The following is a 27,880-nucleotide window of genomic DNA, read 5'->3' as shown; positions in this document are numbered from 1 at the left end:
AAATGTATGACTCAAACTTCATACTCATCTTTATATACATATTTAATATGTTGAAAAAATTATTCTCCTAAAAGGAATAAATGGTTAGGTTTGCTGCCCTGTGTGGGAAGACATCAGTGATTGCAGATTGATTGTGATTAGTAATACATTATGAATGGTAGTGGATTGAATGTTCTACATGCAAGGACCCTCCTGTCCTTGAGTGATTATAAACAAACACTTGATTTTTGCTTGGTGCTTTACATGTGTAGGAATGACAGACACACTGAACTACTGTTTATCTCTGCATATCTTAGACGGTGAGATATTAGCCAACAGACTCAATTCAGGAGACCAGAGTTTTTTTTTTTTTTTTTTCATTTTATTTTGCTGCTGTTCCTCACCTAGTTCCAAAGAGTGGGATAAAGCATTTCATTTTCTATTTCATATTTGTCTCCTCTGAAGTTTGACACTGTAAGTCAGTGGTTCAGGGTCTTCTAGGGGTTTGTTAAAACCCAGATTGTTGGGCCCCCACCTCCAGAGGTTCTGATACAGTAGGTGTGAGGTAGGGGTCAAAAAAGTGCATTTCTAATAAGTTTCCAGGTGATGCTATGATACTGATCCAGGTACTGCCCTTTAAGAATAGCTACTGTGCACTGTTCACGATAGCAAAGCCATGGTATCAACCAAGGTGCCCATTAATGATGAATAAAGAAAGTGTGGTACACAGATACCACGGAATACTACACAACCATAAAAAGAACAAAACCATGTCCTTTGCAGCAACATGGATACAGCTGGAGGCTATTACCCTAAGCGAGTTATTGCAGAAACAGAAACCAAAATACCACATTTTCTCACTTGTAAGTGGGAGCTAAACATGGGGTAGGTACCACATGGATATAAAGATGGGAACAGCAGACACTGGGAACTCCAAAACGGTCAAGAGGAAGGAGAGCAAGGGTTAAAAAATTAGAGATCAGGTACCGTATTCACTGTTTGGGTTATGGGTTCAATAGAAGCCAAAACCTCAGTATCATGCAATATATCCAGGTAGCAAACCTACATATGTACCCTCTGAATCTAAAATAAAAATTAAAAATTTACAAAAAGAATTACCATTGTGAAAACTCTTATTTTTTATTTATTTTTTTGAGACGGAGTCTTGCTCTGTCGCCAGGCCAGAGTGTAGTGGCGCGATCTCAGCTCACTGCAACCTCCGCCTCCCAGGTTCAAGCGATTCTCCTGCCTCAGCCTCCCGAGTAGCTGGGACTACAGGCGCATGCCACCATGCCCACCTAATTTTTGTATTTTTAGTGGAGACGAGTTTTCACCATGTTGGCCAGGATGATCTCGATCTCTTGACCTCGTGATCCGCCCACCTCGGCCTCCCAAAGTGCTGGGATTACAGGCATGAGCCACTGCACCCGGCCTCTTATTTTTATTTTTTTATTTTTTTGGAGACGGAGTCTATCTCTGTTGCCCAGGCTGGAGTGCAGTGGCGTGATCTCGGCTCACTGCAACCTCCAACCCCCTGGTTCAGGCAGTTCTCCTACCTCAGCCTCCTGAGTGGCTGGGATTACAGGCGCATGCCACCACGCCCAGCTAATTTTTGTATTTTAGTAGAGGTGAGGTTTCACCATGTTGGCTAGGCTGGTCTCGAACTCCTAACCTCAGGTGATCCGCCTGCCTTCGCCTCCCAAAGTGCTGAGATTATAGGTGTGACCCACCGTGCCCAGCTGTAAAAACTCTTAACAGTTTTAATTAAACCAAGGAACTGTCATATTAAATTTATTTAAGGAAAATATGCATAGTATTTACTACTGTTTAGATTAGACTTTATATTGGTTCTCTCTCTCTCTCTCTCTGAATGTTACCTGTTACATTAGGTGACCCACAGGGAATATTCACTTAAAATTTTATGTTTCTTTAGTCAAAGAATGGTTATCACTTGGTGATGGGCATTTTGTAACTTTTCACAGACACGTTAGTTACTGCTGTTGGGCTGAAAGCCACTTTTGGACTAGCAGAAAATACCTTGCGTTATTTTGTTTAACATTTCAAGCAAAGATAAAATTTTTTAAAAATTGTTCTTAACTGAGATAAGATAATTATTATTTCACTAAATGAATATTGAAACTTTTAAAACCAATCTGAAGCCAGTACCGCCTCTTTGCCATTGCCAGCTGTGCATGTTGCTATGGAAACTCAGTAGGGACTAGCAGGATTACTGTTGTGAGGACCACACCTGGTTTATTTGCATCCAGTTTAAGTTGGGGGAACATTTCAAAAGAATAAAAGGTCTCAAGATGTGCCAATGGACAGCAAGAAAGAGCTTGTTAGTTTGTAACCATCATATTGGAAGGATGGGTAGGTTTTTCTTACTCCTTACAGTTCCTGGTTCTGAGGGTTTGGTGGATGTGTTAAAAATTTGTGTATTCATTTCTCTCAATTTTTCGCTATTCCTTACAGTGTTTTTTTGTTCTGTGTGCTTTTTGTTTTAGGTATTTCTTCGTGTAATTTAAATGTTTTTTTCATTCTCTTAAAGTATGGACAGATCAAAATTTTTTAAGAGGAAAGAAGTTAATTTCTTTTCAGTTGTATTATGTAATAAAATATGTTAATAAGGTTTTCATCACTGTTAGCTATGGTAGAATTTTATGTTGATCTCTGATTTCAAGTAATATGAGCCTCTATGCTCCCCTTCACTCACAAAAACAAAAACAACTCCTTTTTTTTTAATCCCCCCCCCCCCCCCGAGACGGAGTCTTGCTCTGTCACCCAGGCAGGCTGGAGGGCAGTGGCACCATCTCGGCTTACTGCAACCTCCACCTCCTGGGTTCCAGTGATTCTCCTGCCTCAGCCTCAGCCTCAGCCTCCTGAGTAGGTAGGATTACAGGCACACGCCACCACACCCGGCTAATTTTTTGTTTCTTTTTTTTTTTTTTTTTTTTGAGACAGCATCTCACTCTGTCACCAGGTTGGAGTGCAGTGGCGTGATCTCTGCTCACTGCAAGCTCTGACTCCCTAGTTCAAGCGATTATCCTGCCTTAGCCTCCCGAGTAGCTGGGATTACAGGCATGCATCACCACGCCTGGCTAATTTTTGTATCTTTTAGAGACAGGGTTTCACCATGTTGGCTAGGAGGGTCTCCTTCTCCTGACCTCGTGATTCGCCTGCCTTGGCCTTCCAAAGTGCTAGGATTACGGGCGTGAGCCACCGCGCCTGGCCAACAACTCCTTTTTAAGAAGACACTTTGAACTGCATTTGATTTTGTTTGTACCATTGCATCTCAGCTGTTCAGATTCATGAAATAGGAACAAAACTGAATGTATAGAAAAAAGTTATATGGGCCAGTTATATGAGCACTGAGTATGGATCTATAAAATTTACATAGTTTTCATTAATTAGTTATACTACTCAATCAGTTACACTGACTTATACCAGTTATACCAATTATGCTAAATCAAAAATAGCTATAATAGTACAAGTATATGTTAAATAAGAGTCATAGCATGTACCATTTCTTTATTGGTTTATGTTGTTTGAATTCTATCGATCAGGATTCTGAGGCATCATGACAGAGGGGGATGGTCAACCAGTGATAGTAAATTTTCACACCTGTGTGTACCAAGTATTGGTCTTTCTCATTTTCTAAATACAAAATATAATCTTATATCTTTTTTCAGAATACATCCATAGCAACCTGTATGGATCTATTGCTATCTATATCATCTATCTATGTATATATATAAAGCCAATAGATACTTGTATTGTATATTAGGGGGAGGTTAATGTCAAATTTGGAGATCAGGGTTTTTTTTTATGTTAGTGAAATGCACCCTTTAAAAAAAACCTGAGTAGGCTGTTTTATCCAGCTTCATGAAAGAATAGCACCATACGACACATATTCAAAGAACTTTCTGATTTATCTCCATGGTCGTTTAGTAAGGGCAGGTACTAGTTATTTCTGTTTTGTAGGTGAGGAAATAGGTACGAGAGGTGCCTGCCTAAGGCAGCTAATCTAAATGTGTCCTGATGGATAGTCTGGTGTCCCCCACTGTGTGTAATTGTTCTCTCTTTAAGTGTTAGGTTATTTTATACAGCTTACTCAGTTTTGCCTTTTTCTCTTTTTGTGTTCATAGACTGGAAAAGTAAGAAGAGCTTTCCTGCCTTTTTAATTACCAAACTACTCTCAGTTTTCAATGAATCAGTTCAAAGAAAGAATGCAGTCTTTCTATACCTGGTAAATATTTTCTGCTAAATAAAGCTATTAATTTAGTAGCATCTGATAAATCCAGGTGTTATGATGATTACCTTTAATTTTGTGGAATGACTATTAAAATGACTTATCAAATATATATTTTTCTATTTTTAACTCTGAAATTTGTTTGATATTTATTGATATGATGGAGTGATGCTTGGGACGCCTGCGACCCAGCCAGCAATGGAAAATAGTTTAGGATTGGCCCTAGTTCTTAGATTAGACTCTGGTCTCTTTTGAAAAAGTTGTGAAATCAGTGGAAATAGGGTATATAAATATATTTTTATATCATCTTTATTCTGTGATGATATATCATTAGCATTAATCCCTGTATGATAGTTTAATAGCACTTTGTAAATAATGGTTTTATAAAATTAATGTAGTAATGAGAATATTACATTTTACAAATTACCTACATGAAGATTAAAGAAGTAACTTGCGAAAAAAATTCAGCTAGCTAGTGTAGAACAGAGATCCGACTCCAGTTCAGAATCTACATCTGACTCCTAGTCTAGTGCCTTTTTTATATTTTTATTTTTAAGTACTTTAAATATAAATGTACATGTCTTAAGAGAATAAACAAACCATAGTGATGTTTCACGTGGATTTTTCTTTTGATATAGCTTATAATGTTACAGTGTTACTGTTAACAGTATTAACCATTAATTAACTGGTATGTGCCTTTGAAACTTTTGTATGTATTATTTTATTTAAGCCTACAAAGAACTCTTGAGAGTATTACTGTCCATTTTACAGATGAAAAAACTGAGGCTCAGAAAGGCAGTCATATAGCTCAATATGCTAGAACTGGAGTTTAAACCTAGTTCTGTGTTATTTCAAAGCACGTTACTAAACTGTTTAGCCTGCTTATTTTTTAAACGAAAATTTATGTGATCACAAATTCAACCCATCTCATGTTAACTAACACTGATTATGGAATCATTTCCTCTCCTAATTCACCTATCCAAAAATCTCAACATTTTAGAGAGAGGTGAGGTAGTGTTGAGAAACCATATATTCCTCCGTAATGATTTTAACTAAGGGAATCATACTATTTTTATAATGTAATTCAAAGATATGAATCTTATCCCCCTTTAAAAATGTTTATGAAATATTTGTATATCGTAAACTATGTTGAAGTTCAAGTAAACTAATTTGGGCAAGTCCAAAGGGATATTTTGTGTGACTGAACATTTATCTCATGTTTTCACTTTTTATAGTTGATAAGCAATAATTTATTTTCATAAGACATTTTAAAAACGCTTTTCAAAATTAGCTGACACCTTTAATGAAAAAAAAAGATGTTATAGAAAGAGTATTATTCAGAAATTAATATAACATTTCACATCTGACTGGCCTGGGGGTAAATAAGGCTTATTATCATGAATGAAACTGTAATGATGAAAAGTGTAGAGAAAATTTCTTCTTAGTAAAATAGCCAGAATGTCTGAGTTTGCCAAAACCAGGAGAATCTTTGCTTTAAAACCTGTCTCATTCCCTGAAATTCACCTTTCCTCAGGAATCTCATTAAATTACTACCACCACCTGGCTGGCCAAAAGAGGGTGGGGACACAGAGAATGTAGGCAGTTTTTTTTTTTTAAACGGGATCTCTCTCTGTTGCCCAGGCTGGAGTGCAGTGGCGAGATCTCCACTCACTGCAGCCTCCACCTCCCAGACTCATGTGATCATCCCACCTCGGCCTCCTGAGTAGCTGGTATTACAGGCATACACCACCACACCCTGCTAATTTTTGTTTTTTTGTTTGTTTGTTTTGTAGAGACGGGTTTTTGCCACGTTGCCCAGGCTGGTCTTGAACTCCTGAGCTCAGGCAATCTGCCCGCCTCGGCCTCCCAAATTGCGGGGATTACAGGCATGAGCCACTGCACCCAGCTGAATGTGATATTTAAAATACCTCTTTTAATAGCTCATATCATGTAACCGTTTATTCCTGGTACGGTGTGGAGATCTTATAGCGAATAATTTTTAGTTACATGCATTTTAGCCTGTGCTATTCAAAATGAGAAACAAGGTACATTCGATTGCCTAGTGCCTTTCTATTTTGAGCAGTCATATTTAGGACTTTATACAAGGTGAGAAGCATTAACAGATAGTACTTCGATTTTACTTTTTAGTAAAACTCTTTCACCTAAAGCTTATAAAGATAATGTGAAATTTATTGAGATAATCTGTCATTATGGAAAGATTACAAAGTTGATTACCCTAAGTACACTTCTACCACTCATCCTCTGAGTAGAAGGGCAGGAGGGTGGGGCAGGGCTGGAGCAACTAACATTTCCTGGAATTCCTACTCTGCTGGGCATATGGTAGACATGTTCACATGTATTCTTTTATTTTTAGTATACATAGAAATGTAGAAGTATAGGAAGTAGGGCAAAAAGAAGAAAAGCGTTGTGCATGGAATTATTCCTTCCTTTTTGTTTGAACGGTCAGCTTGTTAACCCTCCACATTCTTTCTTCATCTGCTTTTGGCAGCAGCAAATACAGTTGATTGTTTCCAGTCTCTGAATCATAACTACCTGGGATTGCTGTATAGTGTTCACCTGGCCAGAGGTGCTTCTTTTTTAAGTTTTCAGAAGACAACATTTGTACTTCTTAAAAAATGTTATTTGAGGATTAAAACATGAAGACAAAAGAAGAAAAAGAAAACCACTAGTACTTTAGACATGTTCAGATAGTCCTAACACTATTAAGACTCTATTCCTGTGTACAGTAAAGATGATTTTCTGGCCTGTGGATTAAAAAGCATGGAAATACTCAAGAGCATCGCTTAAGATTTTTTCTTGTACTGGGAGAAAATGTTTGACAGTTGTATTTATTAAATATTTATCAAGATATAATACCTTTATTTTTATAATTCCTGATTACTTTCAAAATAACATATTAATTTTAAGGATAACCTTGGGAGACAGCATAATTCTCATTTTTCAAATGAGAAAATTAAGGTTCAGATGTTAGATTAGTTTTTTAGTAATGCCGTAACAGGGTACTACAAACAACAGAAATTTATTGTCTCTCAGTTCTGGAGGCTAGAAGTCCAGAATAAGGTATTAGTAGGTTTGGTTCTTTCTGAGGGCTCTGAAGCAGAATCTGTTCCATCCCTCTCTTCTTGTCTTCATCTGTTCTATGTCTGTCTTTGTTCAAATTTCCCCTTTATATAAGGATAGCAATCATACTGGATTAGGCCCAGTCCTAATGACCAGATCTTAACATTTGCAAAGGCCCTATTTCTCACTAAGGTCGTATTTACAGGTATAAAGGGTGTAGACTTTAACATCTTTTTGGGGAAGACACAGTTCAATCCATAACAGATGTTAAGTCCTTTCCTCTCCTAAATAGTGTCTCGTAAGTAGGAAAGTTTGACATAGCACATTGTAGTGCCACTAAAATGGTAGTTTTAAAAGAACATGACAATATATTTATAATACCACATTTAAAATTCATTTTCTAATATTGTCTTATGTCTGGGGAGATTTTATTTTAAATTAACTAAGTTTCTAAAATATTAATAGAATTTTGGGTTGTAATGGTTTCAAACTTTTTCTTCAAATAATAAGTAAGTGATGACACCAACTGTGTAAAGTTATTCAAAACCCAGTGCTTAGATCTGGCTTTATGTCTGAACTTCCATTAATAAAATGTAGACTTGTTCCTGGCTAACACAGTGAAACCCCGTCTCTACTAAAAATACTAAAAATTAGCCGGGCGTGGTGGCGGGCGCCTGTAGTCCCAGCTACTTGGGAGGCTGAGGCAGGAGAATGGCGTGAACCCAGGAGGCGGAGCTTGCAGTGAGCCGAGATCGCGCCACTGCACTCCAGCCTGGGCGACAGAGCGAGACTCCGTCTCAAAAAAAAAAAAAAAAAAAAAAATGTAGACTTGTAAAATGTGGACTCCTCTATAAGATCTTGAAATGTCCATCAGAATACTGTTTAAATTGTTGCAAGAGCAATCTGACAGTGGAATATCTGTACATTTCATATTTACGTAAAAATTGTGGTTTTACCAGTGTTAATACACATCTTGTAACTAGGGATTTCTGAGTGTTGGAGAGGTCAAAGCCATAGTAGGATAACCAAAAAAAAAAAAAACTGTATAGTGGTTTGTTCATCTGTTTCCTTTTTCTTTCTTTGCTGTTTTTTTAAATTTCAAAATAATTTGAGAATTACAGAAAAAATGAAAGAATAGTGCAAACAACTCATCCTGGAACCTTTTGAGAGTAAGTTACTGACTTGATGCTCTGTCACCCCCAACTACTTTACTGTCCCTACAAAAGGACATGCTTCTTCATAGCCACAATACAAACATAAAACTCAGAAAATTAACATTGACAGGTTACTATCGACTAATCTGTAGACCCTATTCAAATTTTGCCACTTGTCCCCAAAATGTCCCTTACACCAAAATAATCCAATCCAAGACTGCACATTGGATTTAGTAGTCATATCTCTTTACTGTTGTTCAATCTGGAATAGTTCCATAAGTCTTTTTGATTTCTAGGGTCATGGCACTTTGGAAGAATACATTTTGTGGAATGTTTTTGAATTTGGGTTTACCTGATGGTTCCACATGATTAGATTCAAGTCATGCCATGCATCTTTGACAGGAGTGTCATAGAGTGATGCTGTATTCTTATTGCATCCTTTCAGGTGGTGCAAAATTTTTATTTGTTTCTTTTTTTTTTTTTTTAGACGGAGCCTTGCTCTGTCACCCAGGCTGGAGTGCAGTGACGCAATCTTGGCTCACTGCAGCCTCTGCCGCCCGGGTTCAAGCAATTCTTCTGTCTCAGCCTTCCAAATACCAAGTAGCTGGAACTACAGGTGCACACCACCACGCCTGGCTAATTTTTCTATTTTTAATAGAGACGGGGTTTCATGATATTGGCAATTCTGGTCTCGAACTCCCAATCTCAGGTGATCCGCCTGCCTCGGCCTCCCAAAGTGCTGGGATTACAGGCCTGAGCCACCGCGCCCAGCCTGTTTCTTGACTGATTACGTTACCTTTGATCGCTTAAGGTGATGTTTGTCAGTCTTGTCTTCTGTAAAGTTGTGCTTCTCTTTGTAATTAGTAATTATTTTATGGGGAAACTGTAAATTTTCATCACCAAGTTTTCATTTACTAGATTTAATAGTGGTCCTCTCTCCCTCCCTTCCTCCTTCCCGGGTCTCACTCTGTCCCCAAGCTGGAGTACAGTGGCATAATCGTAGCTCACTGAAGCTTCAAACTCCTAGGCTTAAGAGATCCTCCCACCTCAGCTTCCTGAGCAGCTGGCACTATAGGTGCATGCCACCACACCTGGCTGACTTTTTTGTAGAGACAGGATCTCACTATGTTGTTCAGGCTGATCTCAAACTCCTGAACTCAAGTGATCCATCTGCCTAGGCCTCCTAAAGTGCTGGGATTACAGGCATGAGCCACCGTGCCTGGCCTTTTGTTATTTCTTGACTGAACTTATTATTGTGATGGTTTTCAAATATTGATTTCCTAATTATATTATTCTACATTATTTGGAATCCTACTATACAGAAAAGCTTTCTCTTCTCTATATCTGTATGGATTCATGAATTCCTAAGCAATAGTTATAATTCATTCATTTTTTTTTTCTTAACCAGATTGTCTAAAATTTGGCTAATGGGAATGCCTTCAAACTGGTCTTGTATCTTTTTCACATATTCCCATAATTTTTTAAAGTGCTTCCACTAATGGTTTTTTTTTTTTTTTTTTGAGAATCCCTGTTTTATTAATAGTAGAAAGTAGCATTTAGAAGTCAAGATGTGGGTGCCAAGTATGGTTATTGCTGTAGGGATACTATTGTCCCCAGGCACTCCATGGACAGAACTAGAGAACAGAATATATGTATATGTGTGTGTATTTCACTTAAAGCTGTGTTTATTTCTGCATTTATATATTTTGAAAACCATTGACTTTATACCAAAACTTCTAATTCCAATTTAGTATTAGAGAGTTGATTCTAGTTTTTTTCTCTGTTTAAGGTTTTAGTTCCTTTCCCCAACAGTGGTACACTTAACTCTCATTATCCTTAAAATAATTACTTACTGTAGTTTCTCTCTCCATGTAACCAGTCTCCTCATTGCTTCTCCCCACTCACTTTCCTAAGCTTGGATGCCTGCCTTACTCAGCCCCATCTAATGACTTTTGGACTGAATTATGAAAAAAAGTTCATTTTTTAATGACAAATATTAAAGTAAATTGGACAAATTTGCTTCTACTACACCACCTTTGGTTAATTTGCTTCCTCTATTCTTATTTATTTTTAATTTGGAACCCTATTAGTTCCATGTTGATGGAAATTCTTTGAGATTTTTTTAATTAAGCTTAATTAGGCATTTTATATTATCTTAATCCTACTCTTAGGAGCTGTTACATTTAAGGTGTTAAAGATAATTAGCTGGCTAATTAGAGATGCTCTGAACATTGATTATTTTTAATTTCAACGCATATAATCAGTTTAAAATGAATTGCTTTCATTATATGAAAACATTCCATCATTTATGAAGAACAATAAGGACTTTTTACTGTTTTTAAGTCAATTCTGGTCTCATTTACCTCAGTTCTAAATTCTTTTCATAGAACATTATTTATGAACAAATAATGCCAGAAAATAAGATGAATTCCAAAAAAATCAAGGAGTTACTATATGTGTGAAGATGATTTATGTGCAGATTTTTTCTTATTAGAATGGTCTAGGGATACTGATTAACTTTAGAAGTTGTAGCAAAATATAAATAGCAAATATAAAAAGAATATTTAACTCCTCAACTGTTAGAGAGGGGAAGAAAGGGGAATAAAGAAATTGCATTTAATATTAAAAACCAGGAAAGAGGGGAAGGGAGATCCACAACAAAGAACAACTAAAGTAAGTAAAAACTATAAAATGACATGATGGGAAAAGGCCAAATATATCAGTAATCACAAAGGAAGTAGTAAATGGGTTAAACAAACCTCTACTCAGATTGGATTTTTAAAAAATGAAATGAAAATCTTATCTATTTCTTTTCATAAGTGACATACCTAAAACCAAATGACACAGAAAAGATAATTAATGAATCTATGGAGCTATGCCAGTCAAATAGCATAAAAACAAAAGAGCTGTTATAACAGTAAATTCTGAGGCCAAAAAAAGGAGGGAGGTAGATAAAGGAGGATAATTTTAAAGTGATAAAGGAACAGTTTACCAAGCAGAAATGTCCATGTACATAAAAATGTTTAATATAAAATGCCTAATAATCAATAGACATAATTACCACGATGACAGAGATGTTAGGATTATCTGACAAGGATTTTAAAGCAGCTGTCATAAAAATGCTTCAGTGAGTAATTATGGACACACTTGAAACAAATGAAAAAAATGTGAAGTCTGAGCAAAGAAATAGGCCTCAGTAAATAGAAAATATAAAGAAAAACTAAATAGAAATTTTAGAACAGACAGCTACAATATCTGGATTAAAACTCACTGTGTAGGCTTACAACAGAATGGAGGAGACAGAACTGGAAGGTGGAACAATAGAAATTACCCAATCTGAACAAGAAAGAGAAAAGAGAACAAATAATCAATGGACCCTCAGGGACCTTTAGGACTACAACAAAAATTCATCTGAATGCCGGGAGGAGAGGAGAAAGAGGGTAGGGCTGAAAAGTACTTTCAGAACACTGACTGAAAACTCCCCAAATTTAGTAGAAGACATATACCTATATAGATTTAAGAAACTGAGCAAATTTCAAACAGAAAAATTTCACAAAACAAAAAAAACTCCAAGATACATTATAATAAAACTTTATATAAACTGGAGACAAAGGAAAAATCTTGAAAACAGAGAGAAATGACACCTTACCTATGGGAAAAACAATTCCAGGGATAGTGGATTTCTTAGCAGAAACCATGCAGGCCAGGAGGCCAAGGCATATTTTTCAGGTAGAGAGAGAGCTCAGACTCCCCCAAATCTGTATCTAGCAAAAAATATCCTTCAGGAATGAAGGGAAAATCAAGACATTGTTAGGTGAAGGAAAAGAAAGAAAATTTACCTCCAGCAGACCTACCCTAAAAGAATGATTAAAAACAAAAGAGAAATGTAATCATGTTCCATATAACAGTGTTTCAGTCAATGATGGACAGTGTATATAACCGAGATCCCATAGGTTATAATGGAACTGAAAAATTCCTATTGCTTGGTGATGTCTTGATGATTCTGGCCCTGTGTAGGCCTAGTCTAATTTGAGTCTTAGTTTTTAACAAAAAAAAATTTTGAATAGAAAAAGCTCATAGAAAGGATGTAAAGAAAGAAAATATTATTTGTGCAGCTATACAATGTCTTTGTATTTTAAGCTACGATGGGTTATTACAAAAAATCATTTATTTATTTATTTATTCTTTTGGAGACATGAGTCTTGCTCTGTCGCCTAGGCTGGAGTGCATTGGTGCAATCTTGGCTCACTGCAGCCTCCACCTCCTTGGTTCAAGCAATTCCCCTGCACACCAAGCGTGGCTAATTTTTTTTGTTTGTTTGTGTGTCTTTTTTGGAGATGGAGTCTTACTCTGTTTCCCAGGCTGGCGCACTCTCAGCTCACTGCAACCTCTGCCTCCTGGGTTCAAGTGATTCTCCTGCCTCAGCCTCCTGAGTAACTGGAATTACAGGCATGCGCCACCACGCTCGGCTAATTTTTGTAATTTTTTTTAATAGAGATGGGGTTTCACCATTTTGGTCAGGCTGGTCTTGAACTCCTCACCTTATGATCCGCCCCCCTTGGCCTCCCAAAGTGCTGGGATTACAGGCGTGAGCCACTGTGCCCAGCCAATTTTTTTTTTTTTTTTTTTTTTTGTGAGACAGAGTCTTGCTCTGTCGCCTAGGCTGGAGTACAGTGGCACAATCTCAGCTCACCGCAACCTCCACCTCCCGGTCTCCTGCTTCAACATCCCAAGTAGTGGAATTACAAGCATGTGCCACCACGCCCAGCTAATTTTTGTATTTTTAGTAGAAATGAGGTTTCATCTCGTTTGTTGTTGGCCAGGCGGGTCTCGAACTCCTGAGCTCAAGTGATCTGCCTGCCTCAGCTTCCCAAAGTGCTTGGATTACAGGCATGAGCCACCACACCTGGCTAAAAGTCAAATTTTTTTTTTAATGAAAAGTTTATAAATTAAATAAGTTACAGTGAGCTAAGGTTGACTTATTATTCAAGAAAGAAAAATATATTTTTATAAATTGAGTGTAGCCTAAGTGTACAGGCTTTCTCTAGTTGACACTAGTGTACAGTAATGTCTTAGGCCTTCATTCACATTCACTCACAACTCCTTCACTGGCTCACCCATAGCAATTTTAGTCCTGCAAGTCCCATTCATGGTAAGTGCCCTATACAGGTATACTATTTTTAATCTTTTATACTGTATTTTTACGGTATCTTTTCTATGTTTATGTATGTTTAGATATTCAAATACCATTTTAGAAATACTTGTTAGAAATGTAAATACCATTGTGTTACAATTGCCTACAGTATTCACACTAACATGCTGTATAGATTTGTAGCCTAGGAGCAATAGGCTATGCCATATAGCCTAGGTGTATAGTAGCCTGTACCATCTAGTTTTTTGTAAGTATGTTCACACAGTGATGAAACCACCAAATGACACATTTCTTAGAACATAGCCCCATTGTTAAACAAAGTATGACTATATACTTGGTTGTAAATCCAGCAAAACATGTACAGGATGTGCATGCTGAGAACCACAAAATGCTGATGAGAGAAATCAAGGAAGATACAGAGTAAGGGAGAGATATATACTATATTCAGGGATTAGAAGGCTTAACATAGGAAAGATCAGTTCTCCCCAAATTGATATACAGGTTTAATGCAATTTCTATCAAAATTCTCACAGACTTTTTTTCTAGACATGAACAAGAATATTCTCAAATTAATAGGAAATGCAAAGGAATTAAAATAGCTGAAAAAATTTTGAAGAAAAATAAGAGTCAGTTACCCCAATTTCAAGACTTATTATATAGCCACAGGAATCAAGCCTGAGAGTATTGGTGGAGGGATAAACACAGATCAGTGGAATGGAATATTGAACCCAGAAATTGACCCAGAGATGTATAGCCAACTTATTTGTGACTAAGGTACAAAAACAATTCAATGGAGTAAGGACAGTCTTTTTGACAAATGACTGAAGAAAAAAATAAAACAGAAACTCAACCTAAACCTCACATAAAAAAACAAAAACAGAAGAACATCTTCAGGATGCAGGATTTGATGAACAGTTTTTAAACGTGACACCAAACATACAATCCATAAAAAATTGATGAATTGGCTTATCAAAATTAAAATATTTTGCTATGTGCAAACCTCTGTTAAGAGGATGAAAAGACATGGTCCACAGTGGGAGAAAATATTTGCAAAGAACATATCTAATAAAGGACTCCTGTCTACAATGTATAAAGAACTTTCAAAATTCAACCCTAAGGAAACGATTCATTAGAAAATGAAATTTTTGGATTTTTTTAGAACACCTGTAATCCCAGAACTTTGGGAGGCTGAGGCAGGTGGATTACAAGGTCAGGAGTTCAAGACCAGCCTGGCCAAGATGGTGAAACCTCGTCTCTACTGAAAATACAAAAATATTAGCTGGGCATGGTGGCACGCACCTGTAATCCCAGCTACTTGGGAGACTGAGGCAGAGAATTGCTTGAGCCCAGGAGGCAGAGGTTGCAGTGAGCTGAGATTGCGCCACTGCACTCCAGCCTGGGCAACAGAGCAAGACTGCATCTCAGAAAAAAAAAAAAAAAAAAGAAAGAAAACTTCAAAAGAAAGAAATAGACATGTCACTGAAGAGGCTGTATGGATGGCAAATAAGCACATAAAAGGGTGTTCAGTATTACTAGCCACTAGGGAAATGCAAATTAAGATCACCATGAGCTATCACTGCACACCTACTAGAACAGCTAAAATAAAAAACAGTGACAATACCAAATGCTAGTAGATTTGGAGAAGCATATCTCTCACATTGTTTGTGGGAATGTAAAGTGTTACAGGTATTCTGAAAAATATCTGACAATTTCTTAAAAAATGAAACAGTTCAGGCATGGTGGTTGTCGCCTGTAATCCCAATACTTAGGAAGGCTGAGGTGGGAGGATGGCTTGAGCCCAGGAGATCCATACCATCCTGGGCCACACAGGGACACCCTGTCTCTACAAAAATAAAAATAAGCCGGGCATTGTGGTGTGCACCTGTGGTCCCAGCTACCTAGGAGGCTGAGGTGGGAGGATTGCTTGAGCTCAGGAGGTTGAGGCTGTAGTGAGCTGTGATCACACCACTGAACTCCAGCCTGGGTGACAAAAGTGAGACCTTATCTCCAAAAAACAACAGCGAAATCCCTGAACCTAATACAGTTTGGATATTTGTCCCCACCCAGATCTCATGTCAAATTATAATCCCCAGTGTCGGAGGTGGGGCCTGGTGGAAAGTGTTTAGATTATGAGGGTGGATCCCTCATAGCTTGGTGCGGTCTTCTTGATAGTGAGTTCTCATGGGATCTGGTTATTTTAAAGTGTATGGCAACCCCACTCCCCAATCTCTGTCTCTCTTGCTCCTGCTTTTGCCATATGGCATGCCTGCTCCTGCCTTCACCTTCTACCATGATTGTAAGCCTCCTGAGATCTCCCCAGAAGCAGATGCTGCTATGTTGCCTATACAGCCTGTGGAACCTGAGCCAATTAAACCTCTTTTCTTATGCATTACCCAGCCTCAGGCATTTCTTTATAGCAATGTAAGAATGGCCTAATACATACATATGCCCTATGAGCTGGCAGTCTCACTTCTGTGCATTTATCCCAGAGAAATAAAAAATTATGTTCACATAAAAATATGTTTACAGATGTGCTTTACATATTATGTATGAGTCCTGTATCAGAAATGTGCTTTGCAAATATTTTTCCCCAGTGTTGACTTGTCATCCTCTGTACCTCCTATGTACGAATGTTTACAGCAGGTTTATTTTAATAACCTAAAACTTAGAAACAGCCAAAAAGTCCCTCAGTAAGTAAATGCCTAACAAACAGTGGGACATTGCTGAGCATGGTGGCTCATGCCTGTAATCCCGGCTACTTGGGAGACAGAAGCGGGATGATGGTGCTTGACCAGGAGTTCAAGACCAGCTTGAGCAACATAGTGAGGACTTGTCTCTAAAAAAACTTGTTGTTTGTTTGTTTGTTTGTTTGTTTTTTAATTAGCCAGGTGTGGTGACATGCTGGTAGTCCCAGCTACTTGGGAGGCTGAGGCGAGATGATGGATTGAGCCCAGGAGTTCAAGGCTGCAGTGAGCTATGATTATACTACAGCACTCCAGTCTGGGCAACAGAGAGATACCCCATCTCTTAAAACAAACAAACAAACAAACAAACAAAAACCCTGAAATTAAAAAACAAGCAAACTGTGGTACATCCATACCATGGAATACTTAATATTCAACGAGAAAAAGGAATAACTATTGATACACACCAAAGCTTTGTTGGATCTCAAAGGCATACATAATGCCGAGTAAAAAATGCCAATCTCAAATGGTCACGTTACTGTATGTTTCCATTTATATAACATTACCAAAATGACCAGTTATAAAGGTGGATAGCAGATTAGTGGTTGTTAGGGATTAGAAATAGCCAGAGGGATAGGAGTTGGTGTGACTGTCATGGGGTAGCAGGACGGAATTCTTTGTGATGAAATAGTTCTGTATCTTGACTGCAATGATAGTTACATGAACCTGCACATGTGACATTAAAATGACGTAGAAGCATACTTTATATCAAGATCAATTGTTTGGATTTAATATAATAGTGTAGTTACATAAGACGTAACCAGTGGAGAAATTAATGAATGGTACATGGGACCCATCTTTGAAGATTCCTTTGCATTTCTAGTAATTTCAAAATAAAAAGTCAAAAACAAAAGAGAGGGATATCATAGTTGCTATAGGATTTCAGAAGAAGAAATAGTTCCGTGATAACTAGGAGAATGAGGGAAGACCTGAGGCCGTAGCTTTTGAATAGTTTTTATGGGATAGGTAGACTTTTCACGAAACAATACAGGGAAAAGAAGGGTATTTTAGACAGATCGAGGTTAATGTTTATGGAATGACTGCCACTGTATTATTATTAAGAAATGTTAATAACGTCTGATTAGTCTGAAGAATACTTTAATTAACTTAATGAGGAGGAATGTATCTTTAGATTTTATATCTGATATAGAACTCTGAGATATTTGTTACCCTTGTGGTGTCACACAGATTCTGGAAGCCTGAGTGTAACAGATAAAGAGAGAAAACATAAATTACCAGTATCAGAAATGAAATGGAACAGTTCAAAAAATGGATGGGAATAATCAAAGCTGCCTGGGTTTTAAACAAAACAAGGCTTATTTTTTTCATGGATTTAAGAAATTGAATCAGAGAAGAACTCACATTTTATTTGTTGAAATAGGATAACTCCAATATTATTTTTATTTTTTTGAGATGGAGTCTCACTCTGTCACCCAGGCTGGAGTGCAGTGGTGCAGTCTAGGCTCACTGCAACTTCTGCCTCCTGGGTTCAAGCAATTCTCTTGCCTCAGCCTCCTCAGTAGCTGGGACTATAGGCGTGCACCACCACACCTGACTAAATTCTTGTATTTTTAATAGAGATGGGTTTTCACCATGTTGGCCAGGCTGGTCTTGAACTACTGACCTCAGGTGATCCTCCTGCCTTTGCCTCTCAAAGTGCTGGGATTAGAGGCATGAGCCACCGTGCCTGGCTAGAACTCTAATACTAGACAACAATGTCAAGACAAATTACTATATGGTCCTGTGTTAAAACTCTGTAGTGACCTATTCTTTTTCTCCCTGGAATGTTCACAGTTTGTCATTACACCTTTTGGTGATTGCTTAATATTTCTATTATTCAATTACAAGCCTTCTGAAACTTGTCCTTGCTGAGACCAGCTCAGTCGTGGAGACGCTAACCCAGTGGCACTAGAGGAATTAAAGACACACACACAGAAATATAGAGTGCAGAGTGGGAATCAGGGGGCTGACAGCCTTCAGAGCTGAGAGCCACGAACAGAGCTTTACCCACATATTTATTGACAGCAAGCCAGTAATAAGCATTGTTTCTATAGATTATAGATTAACTAAAACAGGAAACAAAGGGATGGACTCTGGCTAGTTATCTGCAGCAGGAACATGTCCTTAAGGCACAGATTGCTCATGCTATTGTTTGTGGTTCAGGAATGCCTTAAGCAGTTTTCCATCCTGGGTGGGCCAGGTGTTCCTTGCCCTCATTCCGGTAAACCAACAACCTTCAGCATTGGCATCATAGCCATCACAAGCACGTCACAGTGCTGCAGAGATTTTGTTTATGGCCATTTTGGGGGCCTGTCTATGGCCAGATTTGGGGGCCTGTTCCCAACATGTCTCCCCTTTTTGTTTTTGCAAGATGATAAAAGCAAAGGTGGCTTTATCACAGTGAGCTACTTCTCGCAGGAGTCGGGATCTGCATCTGCAGACTATACACAGACAACACAGATTAAAAGCACGATCATCATTGAAATCAGAGTCTCCAAGAGTTTTTATCCATTTTAACGGGTTAATAGCTGCTAATCATTTGCAGCTCCTTCAAGCACTCCAGTTCCTGGCATTAAGGTCACGTGTGCCTGGGATGCTTTAAATATTTGTTCTTTTAATTTTGCAATATCCAAAGACAAGTTTGTAGAGTGTCCTTCTAGATGCTTTTTTATTCTTTCCAAAATTTTGATCTTATTAAGAGCCATTAATAGTTTCCACAAATCCTTATGTTTAGCTCCTACAGTGGGCCATATCATTTGAGGTTGAGGTGCCACCAGACCGCCATGTTTTCAGATAATAGGAACTCTTGCCATACTTCTTACCATTTCTACCATTTGACCGTTTTGTTTAGACCAGCTGAACATAGTGTGGCCGTGGCACGCAGACTGAGAGGTGCAGTTCAAGCTAAACATCCCCTTAGGGGACCAATCAATAATGATTCCATAGGAATCATTGCTCAGCACCTCTGCCTGTTCTGCAATGCAATCTTCCCAAACAAGTATGTTCATTTTTTCTGACCAGGTCCAATCCTGTTTACAAATTTGTTTTTGAGGGCTGTATGCCTCAATTATAAGAGCAGATTTATTATGGTAAATACTGAGACCGGAAAGTGTGTGTAACTGTATAATAAAGTGATTACGTCCAGGCATTATTTGCCAGCCAAGATTGATAGTGAGGGGGTAGGCAACTAGTGGCCTTTCTCAAACAGATAGGCGGACGTTCAAATCCTAAACAAATATTCATAACAGTTCTTTTCTCATGTGAGTGAGATGGGCCTCTAACATCTATAGCACTGAGCATCCAAGAGCTAGCATTAGTATATACCTCCACTGGGGGGGTCCAGCCAAGTTACAGGCCGTAGAAATGGTAGAAAAGGTAAATATGCCCAATAAGTGTAATTGTTCTCTGTGACAGCCTTTGCTAAGGGAATACTCACGGCATTGGTGATCACCGCTATCATAGCTATCATTAGATTACTCATTGTGACTGGTTGTCCTGCTTTCCTCAGGTTTTCTTCCATCATCTGTGACAGCTTCTTGATCTGTCCCCAGGTAGGTGGCTGTATTTGACGGGTGTTGCTCGTGACAGTTGAGGTCCTCCTCAGCGTCATTCTCAACATGGCTGCAACCGGGGGGTTTTTGGGATCCTCCCAAAACCTCTTCCTGGGTATCTGGCTCATAGTAAGGTTTCAGGTGTCTTGATGGTATCCAGATAGGCTGCTGGTTTTGGCCTGGAGAAACACAAGCATAACCTCTACCCCAAGTTATTATTTTACCTATTTCCCAACTTTTTGTTGTCGGATCTCTCCACCAAACCAGTTGTTTTGCTTCTGTCTTTGCAGCTGGTTTCTGTAGATGCTGTTTAGCTGCTGATAACATCTGGGCTTTAGGCAGGCTCAAAAAATTTTAAAGTCAGTAATGCTAGATTCAGTTGCATATGTGGTGTCCCGTAGTTCCTGTTTCCCCCCTTTTGCTTTTGCAACTGCTGTTTCAGTTAGAGATTCATTTTTTCCACTATGGCTTGTCCTTGAGAATTACATGGGATACCAGTAATGTGTTTAATATTCCATATAGAGAAAAATGTAGCTAGAGCTTGGCTAGTATAACCTGGGGCATTGTCCCTTTTAATAGAAACTGGAATGCCCATCACCGCAAAACACTGCAAAAGGTGACATTTAACACAAGCAGAAGACTCTCCTGATTGGCATGTAGCCCAAAGTGAGAAAATGTATCTACACATACGTGCACATAAGCTAGTCTCCCAAACGAGGGAATATGGGTGGTGACATCCATTTGCCAAAGAGAATTAGGTTCCAATCCTCGAGTATTAACTCCTCCTGTAAAAGATGAGGAATGCACCATTTGGCAAGTTGGGCATCACTTGGTAATAGCTTTAGCTTCTTTCCAGGTAATGCTGTATCTGCATTTGAGACCAGAGGCATTAACATGGGTTAAATTGTAAAAGTGTCTGGCATTAGATATTGCAGTAGCAACTAGGCAATCAGCCATTTGATTCCCTGCAGTCAAAGGTCCTGGAAGAGGTATATGAGCCCTAATGTGAGTTGATGTAAATAGGGTGCATTCTACTCCTAACTGCTGTTTGCAATTGGGTAAATAAAGTCATCAGCTGCTCATCTGTTTGGAATCGTAGCTGAGCATTTTCAACTAACTGTGTAGAATGAACCACATATGAAGAATCAGAAATCACATTAATAGGCATATCAAAAGCAGTCAATACCTCAATTACAGCCACAAGTTTTGCTTTTTGAGCTGAAGTATAGGGCGTCTGGAAAACTTTACCTTTCAAGCCAGAATAAGAAGCTTTACCATTACTAGATCCATCTGTGAAGACATTTTCACACCTTCAATTGGTTTAAATTTAGTTATTTTAGGGAGAATCTAATTAGTTATTTTCAAAAATTGAAACAGTTTTCGTTTTAGGAAAATGGTTATAGAGAATACCCACAAAGTCAGCTAAGTGAGTTTGCCAAGTAAGACTATTTGTAAAAGCCTGTTGTATTTCTGCCTTTGTAAGAGGGACAATAATTTTTCCAGGATCATATCCATGTAATTTAACAATCTTAGTTCTCCCATTTCCTAGCATAGTAGCAATTTGATCCAAATAAGGAGTCAAAGTCCGTGAATTAGTTTGTGGAAGAAAAAGCCACTTTACAAGATGTTGCTCTTGAACAATAACACCAGTAGGTGAATGCTGAGTTGAAAAAATTAGCAAATCTAGAGTCTTCTCTGGATCTGTTCTATTTATTTGAGCCTTATACGCTTGCTTCTCAATTAGCTGTAACTCTGCCTCAGCCTCCTTTGTTAATTGCTGAGGGTTAGTGAGACTAGGATCTCCTCAAAGGATAGAAAATAGATTACTCATGGCATAGGTAGGAATGCCTAGAGCAGGTCATGTCCAATTAATGTCCCCTAGTAATTTTTGAAAGTCATTTAATGTTTTCAATTTATCGCTATGTATGGTTACTTTCTGTGGCACAATGGTAGTGTCATTTACTAAGGTCCCCAAGTAGGGGTAAAGAGTAGTAGTCTGAATTTTGTCAGGAGCTATAATTAAACCAGCATGAGAAATCGAATTTTGCAAGTGATCATAACATTGGAGTAATATTTCTCGAGTGGGGGCAGCACAAAGTATATCATCCATATAATGAATAATGTAACACTGGGAAAATTTTTTACGAGTAGGTTCAATTGCTTGCCCTACATAAGTCTGGCAAATTGTTGGACTGTTTAACATGCCTAGTGACAACACTTTCCTATAAAAACACTTAGCAGGCTGTAGGTTGTTTACCGCAGGAATTGTAAATGCAAACTGTTCACAGTCCTGCTCAGCTGAGGGGATAGTAAAGAAACAGTCTTTTAAATCTATGACTATTAAAGGTGAATTTTTCAGAATCATAGCAGGAGAAGGCAATCCTGGCTGTAATGCCCCCCATAGGTTGTATAACTGAATTAATGGCCCTAAGATCTGTCAACATTCTCCATTTACCTGATTTTTTCTTAATAACAAAGACTGGAGAATTCTGGAGGAAAATGTTGGAGCTATGTGTCCTTTTTCTAATTGTTCAGTTACTAAGTCCTCTAAAGCCTCCAGTTTCTCTTTACTTAGCAGCCATTGTTCTATCCAAATTGGCTTATCTGTTAACCATTTTAAACATACAGGTTCTGGAAGCTTAACAATGGCCACCATCAAAAATGATACCCTAAACCTTGGCAGGAACTTTGACTTTCTACTTGAAGTGGTTCCTTCAAACCTTGCAGATTTTTTCCTAGTCCCAGACCAGGGACATACCCCATTTCCTGCATCATATGTTGACTTTGAGGGCTATATAATTGTTCTGGAATTAGAACTTGTGCTCCCCATTGCTGTAATAAATCTCTCCCCAATAAATTTATAGGTACAGAAGTTATAACTGGTTGAATAGTCCCAGGTTGTCCATCGGGCCCTTCACAATGCAAAATATCACTACTTTGATATACTTCAGAGGCTTTACCAACTCCAACTATGTTAAATTGAGCAGATTGAATTGGCCACGTGGACGGCCAGTGCTGTAGAGAAATGATTGAAATGTCCATTCCTGTATCTACCAAACCTTTAAATTCTTTACCCTGAATAGTTATTTCACAGGTAGGACGTTTATCAGTAATTTGATTCACCCAATAAGTTGCTTTGCCTTATTTGTGCTTCCAAATCCTCCTGTTCGTGTAGTTTCACTTTTCCCCATTTCCACATATGACACAATCAGGAGCTGTGCTATATGCTCTCCTGGCTCTGCTTTCCAGGGAACAGAAGTAGACATAACAATTTGAATTTCCCCATTGTAATCTGAATCTATGACTTCTGTATGTACTTGCACTCCTTTTAAATTTAAACTAGACATACCTAGAAGTAATCCTACCATCCTCACTGGCAAGGGTTGACAGACTCCTGTTGACACTTTTTGCGGGGGTTCTCCAGGCAGAAGGCTCACAGCTTTTGGGCAGCATAAATCTACTGCAGCACTACCGGCTGTGGTGGGGGACAGGCATTGTACAGGGGTGAGGGAATGGCCTGAGCCAGAAATGCCCCAGTTTGGGCGCTACTTGCCGAGACCAGGTCGGTCGTGGAGACCCTAACCCAGTGGCGCTAGAGGAATTAAAGACACACAGAAATATAGAGTGCAGAGTGGGAATCAGGGCTGACAGCCTTCAGAGCTGAGAGCCACAAACAAAGCTTTGCCCACATATTTATTGACAGTAAGCCAGTGATAAGCATTGTTTCTATAGATTTAGATTAAAACGGGAAACAAAGAGATGGGCTCTGGCTGGTTATCTGCAGCAGGAACATGTCCTTAAGGCACAGATCACTCATACTATTGTTTGTGGTTCAGGAACACCTTAAGCGGTTTTCCGCACTGGGTGGGCCAAGTGTTCCTTGCCGTCATTCTGGTAAACCAACAACCTTCAGCATGGGCGTCGTAGCCATCATGAGCATGTCACAGTGCTGCAGAGATTTTGTTTATGGCCATTTTGGGGGCCTGTCTATGGCCAGATTTGGGGGCCTATCCTCAACACGTTCTTGTCTTCCCAATTCCTATGCCTGTGCCTGAAAGCACTTAGTAAATACTTGTGGAATCCATTAATGATTGAAATCAGTGACTTGGCAAAACACTTTAAACTAGAATGAAAGAAAGACAGTTATAGAAGTAAAGAAACAGTATGGTAAGATAGGATCATGTAGGATAGGCTAGACAGATAAGTTTAGTGAAATGGTAAAACTTTAATAGAGCTACACAAAGATTTAAGCTTTTACAACCAAGAAATTCAGGACTGGATTTTGTAATAGATTTAGTTTTAAAGAATGCCAGATTGTTAGAGTGAACAGTGGATGAGCTATGTATATAGCTGTAAAAATGTAATATAGCACAGGTTAAAAGAGACCAGAAACATGTCATTTCAAACCGCTTTCTGGTGTAGTAGCTTTCTCAGTGAGTCACCACTTAAATGACTTGATGAGATTAACTGACAGCCCATTCCTGTTTGATGCACTATCTGATTCCCTATAGCATGCTGAAGATTTACTCCATGGTATGTCTACCAGTTGAGTTGTAAAGTTACTAAGAACCATTTACTTGTTTGTGCTCCCAGTACTGTTCATGCTAGTTGTACTAATTTTAATCACACTATTTATTTATTTATTTATTTATTTATTTACAGATGGAGTTTCTCTCTGTCACCCAGGCAGGAGTGCAGTCACGCGATCTCGGCTCAATGCAACCTCCGCCTCCTGGGTTCAGGCAATTCTCATGCCTCAGCCTACTGAGTAGTTGGGACTATAGGCACATGCCATCACGCCTAGCTAATTTTTGCATTTTTAGTAGAGATAGGGTTTCACCATGTTGGCCAGGCTAGTCTCGAACTCCAGAGCTCAGGTGATCCACCTACCTAGGACTCCCAAAGTGTTGGGATTACAGGCATTAGTCACCGCACCCAGCCTAATTACACAATTTAAATAACTATATAAACCAAGGAAAAGAATAGAAAAAGAAAGATGATGTTTCTGTGAAAATTAAGTTAAATGCTTTGGAAAGATTTGATAAAGGGTAATTGCTAAAATATACTGAATTAGATGTGTGCAAGAGAGCTATAAAATAGTAGGGATAAATTATTCTAAAAAAATAGAAAAGGATTATGGACTCAGATTGCCTCATGTGTCATATAATTCTTGCCCCACTTTTAAAGCAGTGTTTTTTAATCTATGAGACATGAAGTCAATTTAATAGGTTGAAGTCAACAATTTTTTTAAAGAAATATTTTAGAACACATCGCAATACATTTATACCTGGAAAGAAGCATTGTTCTATGGAACTTTTCTTGAGTTTTTAGTATTTAGTCTATACATATATGTACAATGTAAAATGTGACTTTCAGTGAAAAACTCAAAAATCTTTTGAGTTTTTTATCCAAACTCAAAGAAAAGGCTTTGGCCCAAAAAAATTGGTGAGTGAATGTGTATTTATATGCTTTGGGTTAAAATACAATCATTATGTACTTGTGTTTATGATACTTAGGTTGACCATTTTGTTCAGCCAACCAACTACTGATCTCAGTCTCATGGGATAAGAATTTTTACATATTTTATTTTACTTGTCTTCCTCTCATGCCCTCCATATTGTGCCTGAGTCCCCAACCCCCACCATACCTCGGCTCTCTGTTTAGTAGCTATGTGACCCTAAGGGTCATTAACTAGGCCCCAGTTTACTTTTCATGAAGTAAGATTATCCTTCAGATTGCTTGTTATTTGGCAGTGCTTAATAGCCACGTTGATAAAGTACATTTCTTTCATGGTATCTGCCCATCTAGATTTTTAGTAAATGATAGACATTCCATTAAGTTATTCTAAAAGATTTTTTGTGGGGGGAGGGGACACTGAGAGCCCCATAATGCAACCTTAGAGGGTATCATTTACATAGTCTGTGATGTAGTTGACAAGAATGGTGGCAGTGCCAATACCTATCACTTGATTCTGAGTCTCAAATTTTCAAGTCCTGGAATGTTGTTTCATATTTGGTGGGCATTAGTAAAATTATTTTAGTTTGTATGTGTGTGATGGGTTTTTTGGACTTTTTTTGTAAATAATTATTGATAATGCTTGAGGTACTAAGTATTTTTATTACAGAGAATTGAAATATCATTAAGTGTTTTCTGTAAGTAAGTTAATAGGTCACTAAGTTATTGGTAGATTGGAAAAGAGATGAAGGTTGGAAAGGATATTGGTGTACTGTTGAGATTGCCTGGGCTGAAACCAGTGGCGCTAAAAGATGCAGACACCCCCCCATGATATAGAAAGGAGGTAACAGGCAATAATTGTTGAGTCAGACATTTCTGCTTGTTCAACTAGTTATATGGTCAGTACAGAATAGAGGGTACAAATGGCTATTCATATAGAACATGACCAGGCTGGATGTTAATGATTTAGTAAGGTAGAGTATAGGCCGATCTCAGTTCACTCTCACATAAAAGGTGTGTTTTAAAACACTAGTTTGTGATTTAGTTGTCATTGCCCTCAATTTCATTTCTAATGATACCTACACTGGCCCATAAGATCATGAATATAAAAATATTTTAATACTAGTAGTGTCGGCTGGGCATGGTGGCTCACGCCTGTAATCCCAGCACTTTGGGAGGCCAAGGTGGGTGAATCACGAGGTCAGGAGTTCGAGACCAGCCTGGCCAACGTGGTGAAACCCGTCTCTACTAAAAATACAAAAATTAGCCTGACTTGGTGGCAGGCACCTGTAATCCCAGCTACTCGGGAGGCTGAGGCAGGAGAATCGGTTGAAACCAGAAGGCAGAGGTTGCAGCAAGCTGAGATTGTGCCACTGCACTCCAGCATGGGCAAAAGAGCAAACTCCATCTCAAAAAAAAAAAAACAAAAAAAAAACTAGTAGTGTTAACTGTGAATTCTGGGTCCTGGAAGAGCGTTTGTCCCCTCTTTTACAAAAAAAAAGAAAAAAAAAAGGCTACATTTTAGGCATAATTGTGAAATACATGAGTTTGAATTTGCCCTTTCAGCTCCTTTTTATACTTCCATATGTTACTACTGTTTCCTATTATTACTACCTTCTATGAACCCTTTGCCCACATTACCCCACCCCCAGTCCAGGTCCTCTAAACATCAGTTGTTTTATCATTTATTGGCCTCTTCTCTAGTAGAAACAACCATTGCCTTACTAATCAACTCCTCAACTAGGTGTTAAATGAAAGCAGTGGGATTGGATTAATTCCTGCTCAAGTGTGAATGACTGACAATCCCACAAACCTCTCAAAAATGATTTTCCTTTGTACAAAGGGTGTTCTTTCTAGGTTAAGTTTTAGTCTAATTGATTCTTTGCTATTATTTCAGACAGATGACCAAGTGAAATGGACATTTGAACTTTGTGGGAAAAGCTGTTATTTTCTTCTTTTGGACATAAACGTGCCATGGTTGGGGAGTACAGGCAAGAGACGGTGACAGTCCCTCTCCCAATCCATCTGTAGAGGCTTGGACAAACTCCTGGTGTTTAAACTTCCCCTCTAAAATTAGTAGGGTACCTAGGTCAAGGGTGGTAGAAAGGGACTTTTCTTGCCTTTCCTTCCCACTGTAGCAAAGTGAGCTTTTTTTTCCGGGTGAGCTTTGCAGTAGAGGGGAAGGTGGGGGTCCCACTCTAGATAGTAGCCTGTGTGGGCTGGTAAACTATAGCCTCCCTGCTACAGGTCTTGTGGGACTCTCTTAGCCTGAGGGGGAGGCTCTTTCACTAGGAAGGTGCTGCTCCTGTTGGGTACAGACACACTCCTTTGTCAGCAATGATTGTCTGGCTGCAAGTCATCCTTCGCTAATATATGAAAGACCGCACTCGCAGTAGAAAGGTAGTTTAGAGATGTTATTACATAAAGTAGAAAAGGGCAGATGGTAAGTTGCAGAAATATCCCATAATAAATGCAAACAATAAATTTTAAATTTCGTAAAGGCGGAAGAGGAGGGA

General features: G+C 38.5%; 1 protein-coding gene across 4 annotated transcripts in view; it reads left to right on the top strand.

Moving 5' to 3' along the window:
* POU2F1 (POU class 2 homeobox 1) overlaps nucleotides 1-27,880 on the top strand; it is a 203,492-nt gene that overhangs the window by 78,565 nt on the left and 97,047 nt on the right. The window contains exon 2 of one of the 4 annotated variants that reach the window (XM_055365119.2): nucleotides 4,125-4,225. The exons of the other annotated variants lie outside the window; for them this stretch is intronic. The gene's annotated coding sequence lies outside the window, so the exon portion shown is untranslated. The remainder of the gene's footprint in view (nucleotides 1-4,124; nucleotides 4,226-27,880) is intronic. 4 annotated transcript variants of the gene reach the window in all.

This window comes from Gorilla gorilla, chromosome 1 (assembly GCF_029281585.2).
Source record: "Gorilla gorilla gorilla isolate KB3781 chromosome 1, NHGRI_mGorGor1-v2.1_pri, whole genome shotgun sequence".
In the NCBI taxonomy this organism is placed as follows: domain Eukaryota; kingdom Metazoa; phylum Chordata; class Mammalia; order Primates; family Hominidae; genus Gorilla; species Gorilla gorilla.
Note: the sequence above shows the minus strand (reverse complement) of the source record. Positions and strands in the feature narration are given on the sequence as shown.